We start from the raw sequence: 15,890 nt of genomic DNA on the forward strand, positions 1-15,890 counted from the left end.
TCCCTTCATTTCTACACCCAAGAACATCACCTGCAGAATAACCCAAGGATTCTCCCTCAGCCCAACCCTGCCCAGCATCTACATGACCCCCTTCGCAGTCATCATCAGATCCTACAGACTCAATATATTCTCCTACGCCAACGACACTCAACTAATCCTCTCACTTACCAAAGACCCCAACAACGACAAGGCCAACTTCCACAACCCTATGACCAATGTAGCAGCATGATGAAAAACAGCTGCACTGCATGAAAGAGAAAGGGCAGGAACTTGCCATATTTTAAATCATATGGTGCATTCCTGTCATTTCTTAGTGCTGGTGCACTTTTGGCTGCCTAGCGCCAATGCAGGCACCGTTGCCTGTGTTGTAAGCGGAATTGTTTTTGTGCAGGAAGGGCTACCTCAATCCTCTTTCTATGTTTATAATGAGGAGAACTAAAGACATTTCTTCTCATTATGCCTCACCTGGGGAGGTGTAGCAGTTTCGACTCATTCCCATGACTGCCACTTAGAATTACTCCCTTGGGCAGAGTAACTCAACACAGTGGTCTACACTGCATTGTATTACTCCACACTTATCAAGCCACTCAGAGCCACACAAGGTGCCCTTACATGGCTTGCCTTTTAAGGGTTGGGTCATTCTTGCCCCCCCCCATTGCATGGTGAAAATGTGACGCAACCCTTTCAGAAATATGGCCCTAACTATTTAATTTTTGCATGTCTAAAATATAGTCCAGGTGAGATTAGACATGTTCCCTAAAACCAAACAGAAGCATCTGGAGCTGATAATTGAAGTTATTTCATAAACCATAAACTCTGAACTTTCTTCAAAAGAGAGGCTAGGACCATTTAAAAAGGCTTATTAGAGGTCTTGTAACCAAGCCCACAAGACCCTGTTATTCAGAACAAGTAAAGCATGCTGTAAGGGAATCACCATCCTTGACCTTTTCCTCTTACAAATAGCTTCACAGCTGAGTGAAGGGTTGCTAGCATGGTAAAGTGAAACGTAACAGAAGTTTCATGACTTCTGGATGAAAGTGCCAATATAACATCCATCTTCTGCAGGGAGTGAAAAACATCAGCATAAGCCTTTTATTTACTAACCATGCTGTTATCATTGAAAGGGCTGAACGAGGAAGCAGCCATGACAACTGACTTTATCTGAGGAATTCTGAGAGGACAAACTACCAGGTAGTTTACATTCAATGTAAAAAAGATTAAGGAGTAACCTGATTTCAGTGAGTAGCACACAAGCATCATGAGACTCGCGCTCTAACTTAGAAATGGAATCATGAACCACGGTTGTAGAGAAAGGACAGCAATAATGAGTCCTCCACCAGGGTTTTATGAACCAGGTGAGAATCTGTGATGTCATGTCATGGTTAGTCTTAGAACCTGAATCACCAGCCTTTGAAGTCGTTGCAGGCTAAACCAGTCAGCTAACCAAATCAATAAATAAGGACTGAGGAGGTCTACGGGTAATAAGGGCTAGTCACTTGAGACTTTCAGAAGCCAGCTCTCTGTCCCAACAGGGTTCATTAAAGATGTTCAGGGGACCTCACAACATATGCAGACCTAGAGACTCTCACTATAGCCTCAAAAGTTTTGATTAATAACGGGCAGACTGCTAGAAGCTTTATAAGTAAATAAATAGTATGAGTGTGACCAAACTTGTAAAAACGCCTCTAAGACAAAAAACTGAATTTGGGTATCAAAACAAGATGCGAAACAAGCTCTTGGAGGAAAATTGATTGTCAACTCAGTGAGGTCTACCATATTGAAGAGATATGGCTTAAACAAACATCATAAGTTTGAGTATGTGCTTTCTGCTGCAATTTTTAGAACTATGGACTGGATGGTGTGAGAGCTTGGTGTTTAGTAATCAAGATTGAGTCAGCATGAGTCCAGCAGTTTGTGTCACGAACAAAGAGCATAAGTTAGCTTTAGAGACACAGCACTTACTGTGGTTGGTTGTAGTAAAATGCCAGCATGATATACCTTCAAGAGCTAAAATTTCCAACTAAGTCCTTCATCTGAACTGCTCCAGAATCGAGTTATCAAGCACCATGCTTGCCTCTTCAGGCACCCTTTTCAATAAGTACAATAAAAGGCTTAACCGGTTCCATTTTTCTGAATACTCATGTGACTAAAAAGCCTTCAATAAACAATAATATTAATAACTTCTTTTTACAGGGTGCTTCATGAACAATTCAGCAGTGCCTAACCATTGTAAACAGGTGTCACTATTACTCAATGTGATTGTACTAATTTACCTGCGTCGAAAATAAGAATGCTGCTGAGGGGTAAAACTGGCCATGCAGTGTTGCATGTTGCAAAGGTTTTAGTGTCACTCTTGCGCACCACATCATAAAAAATACTTCATGTGCAGCCCACTCTTTCTTTCAAGTGAACAATTTGAATAAAGACTGTTATGGCCAGTTACACTGTTAAAACTCAAACCAAAGTTTTTCAATAAAACAGGGGTATACTACGTTAGCCTATCAGGGCTGAGGTCATGACAGATTTTTAAAATATCCACCTAAAACAATTGTACATTCAGGCCCAGATTTATGGGTGGGGTGTTGCAGGGTAGCGCAGCAAGTCGACTTGCTGCCCTGCCCTGCATCACAGGAAAAGGTTAGGAGTGGGCCATATTTATCCAGTACGATGCATTCCTGTCCTTTCCTCCGACACTGGAGCCCTTTTGGCAGCCTAGCGCCAATGCAGGCACCCTTATACCTGGGTGCAAGAGTACCTGCGTTGCATGCAGGATTGTTTTCTTGCAAGAAGGGGGGCCTTCTTGCACAAAATCAATCCTGAGGGGCGTTTTCCTCTTTTCATGTGTGCTGCAGAATGCAGCACACATAGGAGATAAAAACGAAGACAAATAAAGATATTTCTCCTCGTTACACCTTATTAGGAGAGAGGTAGGATTCTGGTGCATTCTCAGATTTACCAGAGTTGGCAAATCTGGGAATGGATCACAAAGCATGGGAGTTGCGTGGGAACACCCACACAATGTCCATGGAACACCTCCTTAGCACAGAGTACAGTGATTTGTGCTGCGTTGCCTTACTCCATATTTTTGAAGCCATTCAAAGCCACAGAGAGTGACTTTGCATGACTTAAAAAATATGACTAAGTGACTTTGTGGTTTGCGCCATGCATGTACCACGCTGAGTGCTGCAAGCATGGCGCAAACCCATCATAAATATGCCCCTCAATATAACCAAATGGAACTCATTTAGTTAGTGGTTCTGAAAATCTGGCAGGATCTAACCCCGCTGGATTTAGGATGGAGACCCATGCTATAAATCAATAGCATATTTTCATGTTAATTCTGAACTGTTGTAACAAAATTGATCTGCAAAGTGGTTGCGAGTTATATTCCAAAGCCACATGAAACACGTACTTTTGTGTAGAAAGAATTGTGCCACGTAAATAGCAAGGGGTAACATTTAGCTTTTCTGTTAAATCATTTCACAAAGCTTTGAGTCAAAGTAAGACGAAAGACTGCACTTCTAAGAACAGGCTCAGACCGCAGACCTCATGCAAAGAATCTTAAAGAATGAGTCACTCCTTAGCTGACGGAAACTTCACCAGAGCCAACAAGAATAATGTTTTCTTAATGAGTACACTCAGGTGAGATGCCAGGCAATGAAAGGAGGAGCTTTTGGAGAGGGACTTAGCAATGGCAGTAATATTCTTCCCCATAGCCATTGGGCATTATATGTTTCTGGACCCTGAATCAGGGAAAATGTGGGTTCTGGAATTACAGGTTGCATTTCCACATGCACATTCCCAGGTCAAGGCTCTTTACTTCACACATTTTCTGCCTGCCATGAGCAGGTGAACAATGTGTGCAGTAAAGTAATGGGTTTTATCAGGTGCGTTCCTGCACCTGATAGAACTCAGAATCTGGCAGTGTGGTATCTACTGGGGCCAAACTGTATCCATCATTTTACAAAGAAAATTCAGTGGCCATGTAACATACATTTTTTAATAAAATGCCCATTGTGAAACTCTTCACAAGGAAGCCACGACTTCCCTGAGTATTGGTAATTTCTGCAGAGAGTGATGATCCAGGTTGTTCACAACAGATGATAGTCACACATTTCTGGCAAATTCCAAACCAATATTTTAATCTGTATAAAAAACCCACCATTATGTTTTCAGGCTGATCTGCAAAGCATAATAATGTGGGTATGGATTGCTTCATGAGGACTCTTGTTTGGCTGGCTGTGCATGAACATATCATAACTTGTTCATAAACACATAATCTCATCACCAACCCTGCTCTTACTTTCCTTCAGCACAAAAAAGTTTAAACTTAGGCACTGTAAGTGACTAAAAAACAGGTAATTCATTTCTCTAGATTGGCCCTCACTGCAGGACCACCCCCAAACTTCTTGTCTTCACCCCTCCTGTTTTCTGAAATTTGTTTGTGTTGGCATTAGGACTCTAACCAGTGCTAAGCTACATGTGTTCTCTCCCTAAAACATGGGAAATTGTCCTACACTTGATTGGCACATTTACTTTACTTATAGGTCCCTAGTATATGGTAGTACATGTACCCAGGGCCTGTATATTAAATGCAACCAGTGGGCTTGTAGCACTCATTGTGCCTCCCATTAAAGAAGCCCTTTAAAACATGTCTCAGGCCTGCCATTGCAGTCTGTAATGCAGTTTTAAACTGCCATTTTGATCTGGCAAAATAGACTTTCAGTAAGGCCTAAATCTTCCTTTCTAATGTATATGTTATTCCTAAGGTAGGCCCTAAACCACACACAGGGCATGGCGCATCATATTTAACATGTCGATTATGTGTCGATTTTAAGTTTTACATGTCCTGATAATAACAAATTTCTAAATACATTTTGCACTACTGTAATGCACCCACTTCAAACGGTGCCACCAGGTATAAAAATGAGACCTCTTTCACCACGTCTTCAGTGCACTCCTGGACCTGCTGACTACAGTAAAGAAGAGGGACTGCCTTATTCCCCAGTGGACTGCCAGGTGCTTGAAGCCTGCCATGTTCTTCAGAACACAGCCCTATTGCTACCAGAGGCCTTCTTTATTGTTCAGAGGACTGTCTTGTTGCTTGGGCCCTGCCCTGCTCACTGTGAAGGAAAACTGGACCTGGTCCCTTCATTCCAGAGTAACATGAGTGAGTCTAATAGTCAGTTGGCTGGCCTCTTGTTTGAGCTGCAGGGGCACAACAAGCTCCAGAGGCATCCTTGCAACTGTCCAGCTGACCTGTTGCAAATGGGCCTGCCTGGACCTGAAACTGGACCTGTCTGAGTCCTGCTGGCCTTTGCTAGAGTGAGTCTCTGATCCCCAAAAGATCCAAGCCCTTTGGCTGGCATCATAGTGCACTCTGATACAAAAAAAGAGAAATTGTGAAGTTCTTGACTCTTCGTGGAGGACTATGAAAAGGTAGCTTTTTCAGCTGGACGAACCTGGTCCCTGTATCTGGGCACTCTCCATTGCGGTTGGCCTCAACTTGTGACTTTTTCCTGATCAATCACAACCAGACAACTGAGAGTGCCTTTTTGTGCTTTTAGGTGCTATACCTACCAAAAAAATAAAACTGAATTTCTCTAGTTCTAATGACTGGGTTTTTGCCATATTGGTTTCATTGTATTTTCTAAGATGTACTCTATTTTGCTTAATTGGTTTGGGATTGTGAATGTTTCTGTGCTGCATAAATACTTTAAAAGGTGCCTCTAAATTAAGTCTGGCTGCTTTTGTGCCAAGCTACCAGAGGGTTAAGAGCAGGCTAAGTCCAATATTTTTGTGGTTCACCATGACAAGGATTGTGGTTGCTGCTTGAGTAGGGTTTTTATCCCCATCAATCAATATCTCGACTTCTTACACTGCCTACTCAACATCAAAGGCTCAACTTGGTCTTCATCTTTTTACTTGCATTCTTTAATGTACTGTTCCCCTTTGTCCACCCCAGGAATTTGTTGTGATGACCCCTCCAATTCAGCTGTAATGCTGGCTGACACATATTCTAAAATAATATGCTGCACTCTCCTTGTCAAATAAAATGGAAACAGTGTTACATCATATTGACAATAGGCAATCTCTAACAAGCTCACACCTTCTTCCAATTTCCTCATTCTATGTCTACTCTGAACAAATTGACCAAATATGCTCTCTGGCATTGGCCTTACTGTTTTAATACTTTTACTTCGTGTATCTGTGCATTTTTCTTTACATGACTTTGCCATTTCACATAAGGTGAGCACGGTAAGTGCTAATTTAAGAAATGGGCCTTGGCACAGTTTCAGGCCAACTCTTGTCCTATATCATTGAAAAGCTGTAGAAGCAAGATTTTACCACTTTAGAAAACGGTAAATAGTTGCTTGTCACAGGGACTTTAATGGCATGTAGTGCTTTTGGCTGAAAGTGTAGCAGCATTTATTAATATACCTAAAGTACATAGCAGGATAAAACACAAAAACATATACAAAAAAGTATAACAACACAATTAAAACATAAAATGGCACAACAGAAGAAACAAGACAAAATTGAACACTACACCAAAACCACACTACAACACATCACATTGTAATAATACAGCACACAAACAGAACAGCACAAACAACACATCATCACAATACCAAAATGCACAACAAATCTGCCCAAACATTCTTGTCACACTTTGGGGTCTGGGGCCTCTCTCGCCACTTTTCACAGGGGTGGGGTTTGACGGCGCTCCCTAATTTGTCTTATGGTGGGGCCCCGGGATGGGGTCAGCGCTCCCTAGCTTGGTCTTCGGCCGCTGGCTCTCTCTCAGCCATTGGCCATCTTCGCAGGGGGCGCGGCAGCGTCCCCGCCTGTTCTTCTTGGTGGGGTCCCCTTCTGCCATTTTCATGGGGAGCGTGATGGTTCTTCCCACCTTCCTTCTCCGTGGGGCCCTGGGATGGGGTCCACGGTCCTCCCAGCGCCTCTTCACGGGGTCGCAATGGAGACCCCCATCTTTACTTCTTTTTGGGGGAGCCCCTGGGTCCAGGCCCACCCCAGTGACATCTACCAGAGCAGCAGCAGAGCCCCACGTGCTTTGCCGCTCACTCTGACTTAGGTCAAAGGTCACAGACCTTCTCAGGATGTCTCAGGCCCCCAAGGGCCTACTTTGATGATTCTGGTGTTGTTTCGCTCCTGGTGACGAGCCCTTGCCAGCAGGAGCCCTTTCATTAGGCCTACTGGATTAGAAGGGTCCCAGATTGAAGGGAGCCAGACCCACTGACTCCCTGTGCCAGCCTTTATTCAGGGTCTCCTCCTTTTCTTCTGGGTAGCACGCTCCCCAACTAGTACTCAGGAGGAATGAGGGGGCCATCTTACCTGGCCTTGGCATGCGCCTCGATGGGCCTGAAATCCTTCAGGGGCAGAGTCTCTGCCCCAGGGGGCAGTCAGGGGGGTTCTTCCTCCCAGTTGCCCATGATGCTAGTCTGCAGTCCCTGTGTCCAGCAGTGAAGCACAGCCAAGAGAGAGAGCTCTCCCCTGTGCAGGACCTTTTAAGTGGGGCAGAAGTGTCCAGAAGGTCTGCACATCTGTCCAATCTAGATGTACAACATCACTTCCTTGCACCTGTCCCCTCCTTCCTGTACAGTCTACTGGGTTAGCTCAAAATGGCATTGTCCATGACCTAGGGCTACATATGCTCTGAAACTCAGCCCCTCTTCCCTGACATTCCTTCCAGGGCCTCTCTGCCTATGTCCTGGCAAGTACTGACAGCTGACTGACTGATGCAAGGCCCTGCTCAGGCAGCTGGATAGAGCAGTAATTGACCCTAATCCTAATCTGAGACCCTAATCCTGAGCTGAGTCAGAGAAAGATGACAGTCCTGGATGACCCATAAATTGTACAACTATGCTTTTGTAACCTACTGCATCATTCTTTTCATCCAGGTTACAGTGTACATTGGTGTGAGTATGGTCTCTGTGGGCCCTAGGGGACCTGAGTTATGCCCTAGGCCATTCTTTCCCATTTACATTTAATGGAGTGTTCCTACAGTGAAAAGACAGTAAGCACACTGACATTTACTGGAGTGTCCCTTTAGTAAAAAAAGACAGTAAGCACACTGACATTTACTGGAGTGTCCCTTTAGTAAAAAAAAGACAGTAAGCACACTGACTATCCGTCACATGGGTACACCCATCTTATGAGGCCTACTCCAGGTCACCACCCACTCTGCATAGCTCCTTCTGCACCAGGCTACTTAAGCGTAGTTCTTGTGCTGCGCACACCAGGAACCCTCTCCCATGGCCCTCACATGGGTGCACACGCATGTGCACACATGATCATGTGTAACCAGCCCAGGGCCTCCTACTCTTGCTGCGCCACAACAGCCTTTCCTTAGCAAGTCGGCACCGGTGGTAAACACACAAGTCCATTTTACTATGTGTTTACTGTGGGTGAGTCCCTGACTAGGAGGCTACCTACAGTAAAAGGTCAAAAACCAGGTGGTCAAAAGGCGAAAAATCAGGGTGGACCAGATGGTCAGAACCATCCTCTCACACAGACAATGACAAATCTTTGGCTATTGTCTAAAGTACTAGAAAAGCTTGTTGTTGTACATCTCTGTTCACACCATGAAGCACACAATCTTCTGCATCACATTTTCAATGGGTTTGATCCGCAATGACCTAGAAATGGGAACAAAGATGATGGGCACCCCTATGTGCTGGTCATTGTAGCCCTTTTTTCTGTTTGACACCACTGAGTATATATTCTCAGAAATCAGTTGTCCGAAGTCGTGTGTACCTGAAACTGCACAAAGTTGGTTCAACTCTTTTTGGAAGGAATATTTCAAGCTACGAATCATGTCATATTCCAATGGAGTACTGTCCCATGCAGAGATTTCCGGGGACCTCTCATATCCCTGCTCTTCTTTATAGCATATTTGTGCTTACATTCATGTTATTTTGGTTCCCGATATTTAGTCCACAATATTTTGGTTCCACAATATTTTGTACTTAATATTCTGAAATGCAACAGTTATTTTCTCAATCTTTTGTTATTCTAAGCTTGATAAAATTGTTTATTTGGTTAGTAATAAACAAAAACATGAAAAGTTCTATGCCAGTGGTTATTAGTGTATTTGCATTAATAGAATGAGGAAATATTCAACATTTTTACAGAGCATGCAAGTGCTCATAATTTTTCTGTTGAAAAGGTGACAAGCTGAGCGTCTTTGTTCCCTCAATTGTATTGGTCTTAAGGTGATCAGCTCCAGCTAGCTTCCAGCCAAGATGAGGCTGGAACAAAAAGTGTGCTGTTGGCGCTCCTTTAAGTGAGGCATTTGTGTCTGGCTCTGCTGGAGCTGAACATAAGAGGCTTCCCTCACCTCCTGCAGGCTGCTTCTCTGAAGTGCGGGCTCCACTAATTGTGTCCTGGTGCTGGGAATCAGGACATACAAAGCACATTGCACTAGGGCCAGGCCAGATACTGGATACGGCACAATAATAGCTGCTGGATCTGGGCTCCAGCTGAACTACCCTCTTTTCTAGCACTCTATAATTTGGAAAAGCACATGGCAATAGATACAGAAAGACTAATTATAATAACAATAATGTGGTGATCCTGCATTCTGAAATTACCATGACTTGCAGCATCAGACTTTCCTGTACGCTCTTATGACATATGTAATCGATGTGAAAGTAGGGGCAGCCAAGCCCTCACATTCATTTACTTTCAGGAGAATCTTGGTAGGTATTTACAAACCCATGTTCTTAAATTTCAGTATTAAAACTAGCTTTCAGTGCCTTACTTAAAATAAACTACTTTGTTTAGAACTAAAATGTTACTTTTACAGAATTCGCTCTCAGCCAACCTACATCCTGGAGAAAAATATCCGCTTTTTCAAAAAACAAGTTAGTGAGGCGGCTGTTCTCATGGGTTCCTTTGTTAGCTGCACTGCTGCTTCTGGTAATTTGCTCTAAGCCCTGAGGCACTTTATACAGTAAATCCTGTGCTGTACAAATATATTCACTTATTCCAAGGGCTAGTCGAATATTCTTCACATATGTGACCTTGGGTGAATCTCTTTCGGGGCTCGAGCCAATCTGAACCTTTTGACTCACTGACCTTCACAATATATGAAAAATGATCGCGTCCCCAGCCGTGCACAAGTGATTAGCAGTGTTTAATCGCAGCTGCGATAAGCTCTGCCTGCCATTTAATGGCGAACTTGTCTTGGAATAAGTCCCATTTCTTTAATAGCAAGCGTTAATTTTAGGATTGCGTAATATATTTGAATAGAGCCCCTTTGTGCAGCCAATCCCCTGACATGCATGTGGTCAGCGTCATCGAAGCTCAACAAATACTTTGATAATATTATATATATAGGTAGTGCTTTAAATGGGCCGGTACTCACTTTTTTTTATTTTGAGAAGGAGAGTACCGGCACATCTCAAGAAAAACGTAATACTTTGAATTGGAGAGTACCGGCACTTCTCGGAAACAAGCAGGTACTCTGGCACAGAGTACCTGCACTTTATTTTTTCCATTTCAAGCACTGTATATAGGAGCACACCACTGTATATCACCTGAAAGAGAACTACTCTCAGCAACCAGTGAGTGCCAGTTTATGTCCAGCTGGGAGTGTATGTTTTTTAATTTCAACTTCCAGGTTAACATTTTCCACGATTGCATTGCCACAGTGCGGAGTCAAAGAGTAAATTGTGTTACTATCACAGAGACTTCTGTGCTGTGTTGCTGACCCATTTAGCAGACACTGTGAGAGTACAGTCAGCACTCGAGATGTTAATGACAGCAAATAATTCAACAAAAGTAAAAATCATGAATTGCAAAGTGATTGCATACAGTGTGACAGCTGTTCTACCCAAAACGTCACTCTCCCTATTTACATGTTGTTGTCAACCACTTCTAACTGTTTCAGCTCCATCGAATCATCTTGGCGTTGTTTATGAAATTTCTTCTTTTTCTACAAGTCATGTCTGTTTTTTGTGTGCTTTTTAGGTTGAGAAGTGTTGATATGTATCTGGGCATTTAAAAATGCCCACCTCATGCCCATCACTACCACTCGTTGGTGGGCTTGCCCTTCAAAAAATCCTTTGATGACATTAGTAAATGGTTTACCTTTGCCCCTCCTTGGGGAGGTTTTGTTACCGCCTTGGCCATAGGCCCTGTCACATGGCTAATTGCACTTTTGCCGATTATTTTTACTGCGAGCGAACTTTTTTTCTTTTTGTGTCTCTTCACGCTGATGCTCATGGAGGCCGTAGCACTGTGAATCGGCTCCCTTATGTGAAACTTTTAACTTTTAATTTTCAATTTATGTGGCAAGAAAAGTCGGGTTAGGGGTTTACAACGCTAATAGCTCTAACTCGACCAGATGCGAGACCCACTGCATTGCAAATGCTTGTTTTTTTTTTTTGCCCTTCACGTTTTTAAGGTCAGGTCTCCTGTTGCTATGCTCCAAGGCTACGGAATGTCCTCTTGTTTGAAATTCGGCGCCACTACCCATTCTCCACTTCAGAAAACTTCAAAACCCTGCTCTTCAAGCAACACCTCACCCGCGCCTAATCTTACATCATCACGACTTCCGGAATGTCGGCCCTCTCCTCTTCCCTTCCTTATGTGACCACCTCCCTGTAACTCAAGCTTCCCTCCATGTTACACAGCAGTCCCCTGCTTTCACACTTCTCACTTTACCCCTGCCATATTCTGCCACAGGCTCATCCTCACCTCCAGGACCCCCTGCACCCTTTTATTGCCAGTATAATATAGCTAGGCTTGTGCTGTGCTGTAAAAATTCCACACACATACATTTTCCGTAGATGCATGCACTTATGGAGAAAAGGGGCACTTCCTTTATTCTTCGTGTACCTTATTTTTGCCAACCATATTTTCTGAGACCAGCACCTGTAACGTGTGTGATCTATTTGTTACCTATATATTGACAGCGACTCCGAGGCAGTGTTTCCATAGGAAGTATTGTGGTCGACATATTTTAGCAACTAAAAAAAATGTCTGTCAATGTTTTCGAAACTCTGTAGACCAGAATTGAATTCACCCATCACATTTTGCTACATTTGTTGAAAAGATGTACTGTCTATAATACTGTGTCAGAAAAACACTGCTGATGAGTTTTACCACCATTAAAATATGTCCAAAAATAGCACGCCTAGGTTTTGCAAGGACTGAGATAAGAAATGCAGCACTGAAATTGCTAGAAACTCATTTTGAAACACAGATGAAAAATAGACATCAGAAAGGGAAAGTTCAGGAAAAGAAAATGGGCAAAACCACTGACACTAACTACACACTAAGGCTACGGATTTTTCAGTGACGGCAGTCTTATTCAACATTATTATGGATACATTTATCTTGAGTTATATTCACCAGTCCCATTTAAAGGCAGAGACCTGCCCTTCCTGCTAGTATGAAACCCACATACAGCAATCCTAAAGTCAAAGGAGCTGACGAATGATGGAAACATTTAAAATGTGAATCATATACATTCAGATTCTTAACATTTGGAGTTAATTTTTCATGTATCTCTAAAGGAAATGTTAAACTTCAATGGATTAATTGGAAACTGCAAATACAACTAACTACCATGCTTCAGTTTGCATTGTGAGCCCAGCCAGTGGGAGTTCCACATGTCAAAAGACTGTCTGAATTTTAACTCTGAAAATTAGATAGAAAAGTAAGGAGCCATTGTCCAGCCATTTTTGGATTGCACGTTCTGAAATAGTGCATTGTCATATGACTCTAACAAACAGTTTGCCAGATGTTCTCTTACATGCATGCAAGTAGTCAAAGTATAAATGAGTACTGTGTGTTTATTAAAGCAAGAAACCCTACATCAGTAAAGAGCACCAAAGAACTGGGGCTTGTACTAATGCTGAATTTGTAAAAAAAGAAGTGCCATGGCCCTTGTCAGGAGCCCACTGAAGCTTTCCCCACATATTGCCCCTGCCAGTGATACTACCAACACAAATACTAACAATCACACTCCTACAACTATGATTAGTCAGGCTAATCTAGGCCCACAAACCTATAAGAATGGCGTGGGGTGGCAGGTAATAGTTATTTTAATGTATATTGATTAATAAACAACTGTTGTTGTGCTCATCTCTATATTAGGCAGACAGCGCCACTGTGTGGCAGACTGTCACAAGTGCCGGTGTTGACAATTAAGTACTGGTGCTCAAATTAACAAGCATTTGCAATGCAATGTGTCTCGCATTTTCTCAAGTTAGAGCTATTGGCGTTGTAAACTCCTAACCTGAATTTTGTTGCCACATAAATTGAAAATTAAAAGTAAAACAGTTTTGCATAATGATCTGATTCACAGCGCCACAGCTGCCATGAGCATAAAGGTGAAGGACCCACAAAAGGAAAAAGAAGTTCACTCGCAGTGAAACTTATTGGCAAAAGTGCAATTATCCATGTACCAGGGGTGATGGCCAAGGCGCTAACTAAACCTCCCCAAGAAGGGACAATCGTGAAGCATCTACAAATGATAAGAAACGATTTTTGAAGGGCAAGCCCACGAAAGAGTGGTAGTAATGGGTGTGAGGTGGGCGTTGTTAAAATCCCAGATACATACCAACACCTCGGAAAAGCAGTGCTTGTGCGCTGCTATCCTCGACCTAAAAACTGGGATGCGCTATATGAAGCAGCTATTCTGTGTGGCCTGCAGATAGAATTCTCACAATATTGCACGCTCAGGCCTAGATTTACTAAGGAACTGCATTGCCCTTGCGTCAAGCAAGGTGATGCAAAGCAATGGCATCCCTTAAATCAGATTTACTAAGTCAAGCAAAGCCACTGTGCATGGCTCTGCATGGCTTAGTATATCTAGAGTAATGCAAGGCAGTGCAAGTCTGTGTTGGAACGAAGTTCCATGTGTCGAGTGTGGGTATTCCCGTGTATCCACTCATGGATTCTGACACATTCCCAGATTTACTAAGAGTAGTAAACCTGGGAATGCGTCAGAATGATAAGCCATCCCAACAGAGATGCAAAGAGGAGAAATATGTTTATTTTTCCTTGGTTTTCCCATTTTTTACGTGTCCTGCAAACATAGAAAGAGGAAAATGCCTTTTTGCGCAGGAAGGTGTACCTTCCTACACAAAAACAATCCTGTCTGTAAAGCATGCACCCTTGCACAATGGTGTAGGGGTGCCTGCGTTGGCGCTAGGCAGCACTCAGTGCACTAGTGCACACAGAGAGCATGAATGCACCTTATCTTAGAGAAGACAGCGCATTCATGCTCTCGCCATTTGATGCAGTGCAGTAAGTTGTCTTGCTCCATTGAGTTGCACCAAATGTTGGTAAATCTGGGCCAAAGTGTCCTGATGACCCACTAAAGTGAACAAGCATTGGCAAAGGCAACACATCTGAGCCTTGAAACAAACTGGCTTTACAAATAGTTTTCTGTATCAGACATTCTCATGCATCTGTAGCGGCCAACTTTGAATGCATTTTGTTTTATTTTATTAAATTCTGTTCAAAGATGACCAGTGCCTATGTATGTATTGCCACTGCAGCCATCTTTGAATGGGACATACTAAAATAAAACAAAACACATTCAGAGAAGGCCACTGCCTTGTGTGTGCAGAAGTATGCATGGGTTGCCATGTTTGAATGGTAAGTAAATCAATTGAAAATGGCCATCTGCCTATAGCGTGGCGGATGTAAAAAAGTTTTTTTAAAAATCACAAAGTAGTAAAAGCAGAATCTTGGTGGGTAATGGGGAAGGGGGTTGGACAGGGAATGTGGAGGAAAAACCAGAGATAGAGAATGGGGAAACAGATCCTCCTAATCACAGCAAAGGAGCTACCGCTGACATTAGCAGTGGAAGAATAAATAATCCAATCCAAACATAGTGAAACCAAAATGCTCCATGGTGGCAAGACCAAGAATAGGATGGTAAGTCACTGAATCAGCTACGGGGTAGTAAGGCAAAAAAGCTACACAGTTGTGAGTAAAGGCTGACTCAAGGCTCACACTAAGTATATATGTAACCAGGGGTGACTCATCCATTAGGGTGCAGAAGTGTCACACTCCCGCCCCCCGCCAGCAGCAGCAGCTGTAAACCTTTTACCAAAAAAAATAATAAACTCTGTTTATTATAGTTTTTTGTAAAAGGGGTGGGGCCACAGGGCTGACGGGCAGTGAGGGGGCATGCATGGCATGCCCCCTCAGAGCGCATGTGTGTTTGGCCAGACAACCACACATGTGCAGTAGGCTACCTCGAGCCCAGCCAGACAGTAGCTGGGCTGGAGAGAGCCTGCACAGGCTCCCAGTCTGCCTGGGAGTGCCCTGGCGGGGCACTCCAAGCCAATCCTGATGCTGCCTTGAACAGCATCAGGATTGGCCGCAGGGCAGGCTGGGAGCCTGTGCCTCAAGTCTGGAGCTAAGAGGGACTGAGAGGCGGCACAGCGGCAATGAAGGAGGTACTTTTTTTTGTTATTTTTTTAATTTGTTTAATTTATCCCCCACCCGACGTGCATGCCGCCCCGCCCCTTTTGCCTGCCACAACTGTAGGTAAGAGGTCTAGCCAACAGACATCTAAAGCTGTAGTTGAGCAGCTGCAGATGAGGCCTAAAAGCTGGCACCATAGCAAAAAGGAGTCATATGCTGGCAAGGGCGGTGTTATGTGTTTGTCTTAGACAAAGAAATAATTTTGGAAATGCGCATGCAATCCTTAACTCAAGAAGGAACTTGAGCTCATGAGACAAATAATGATCAGGTTCCCTTGCATAGCAAAATCCATCGATCCTCTTTGCATATTTGAACAAACTGAGCAGTAGTAGTCTCTTTCTACAGTACAATTAAAAAAATACAGTTTATGTTTACTCTTTTTATCACATTATTTTTCTTACAATGCAAATGATAAAACA

The sequence above is a fragment of the Pleurodeles waltl genome, chromosome 7 (genome assembly GCF_031143425.1).
Source record: "Pleurodeles waltl isolate 20211129_DDA chromosome 7, aPleWal1.hap1.20221129, whole genome shotgun sequence".
NCBI classification, from domain to species: domain Eukaryota; kingdom Metazoa; phylum Chordata; class Amphibia; order Caudata; family Salamandridae; genus Pleurodeles; species Pleurodeles waltl.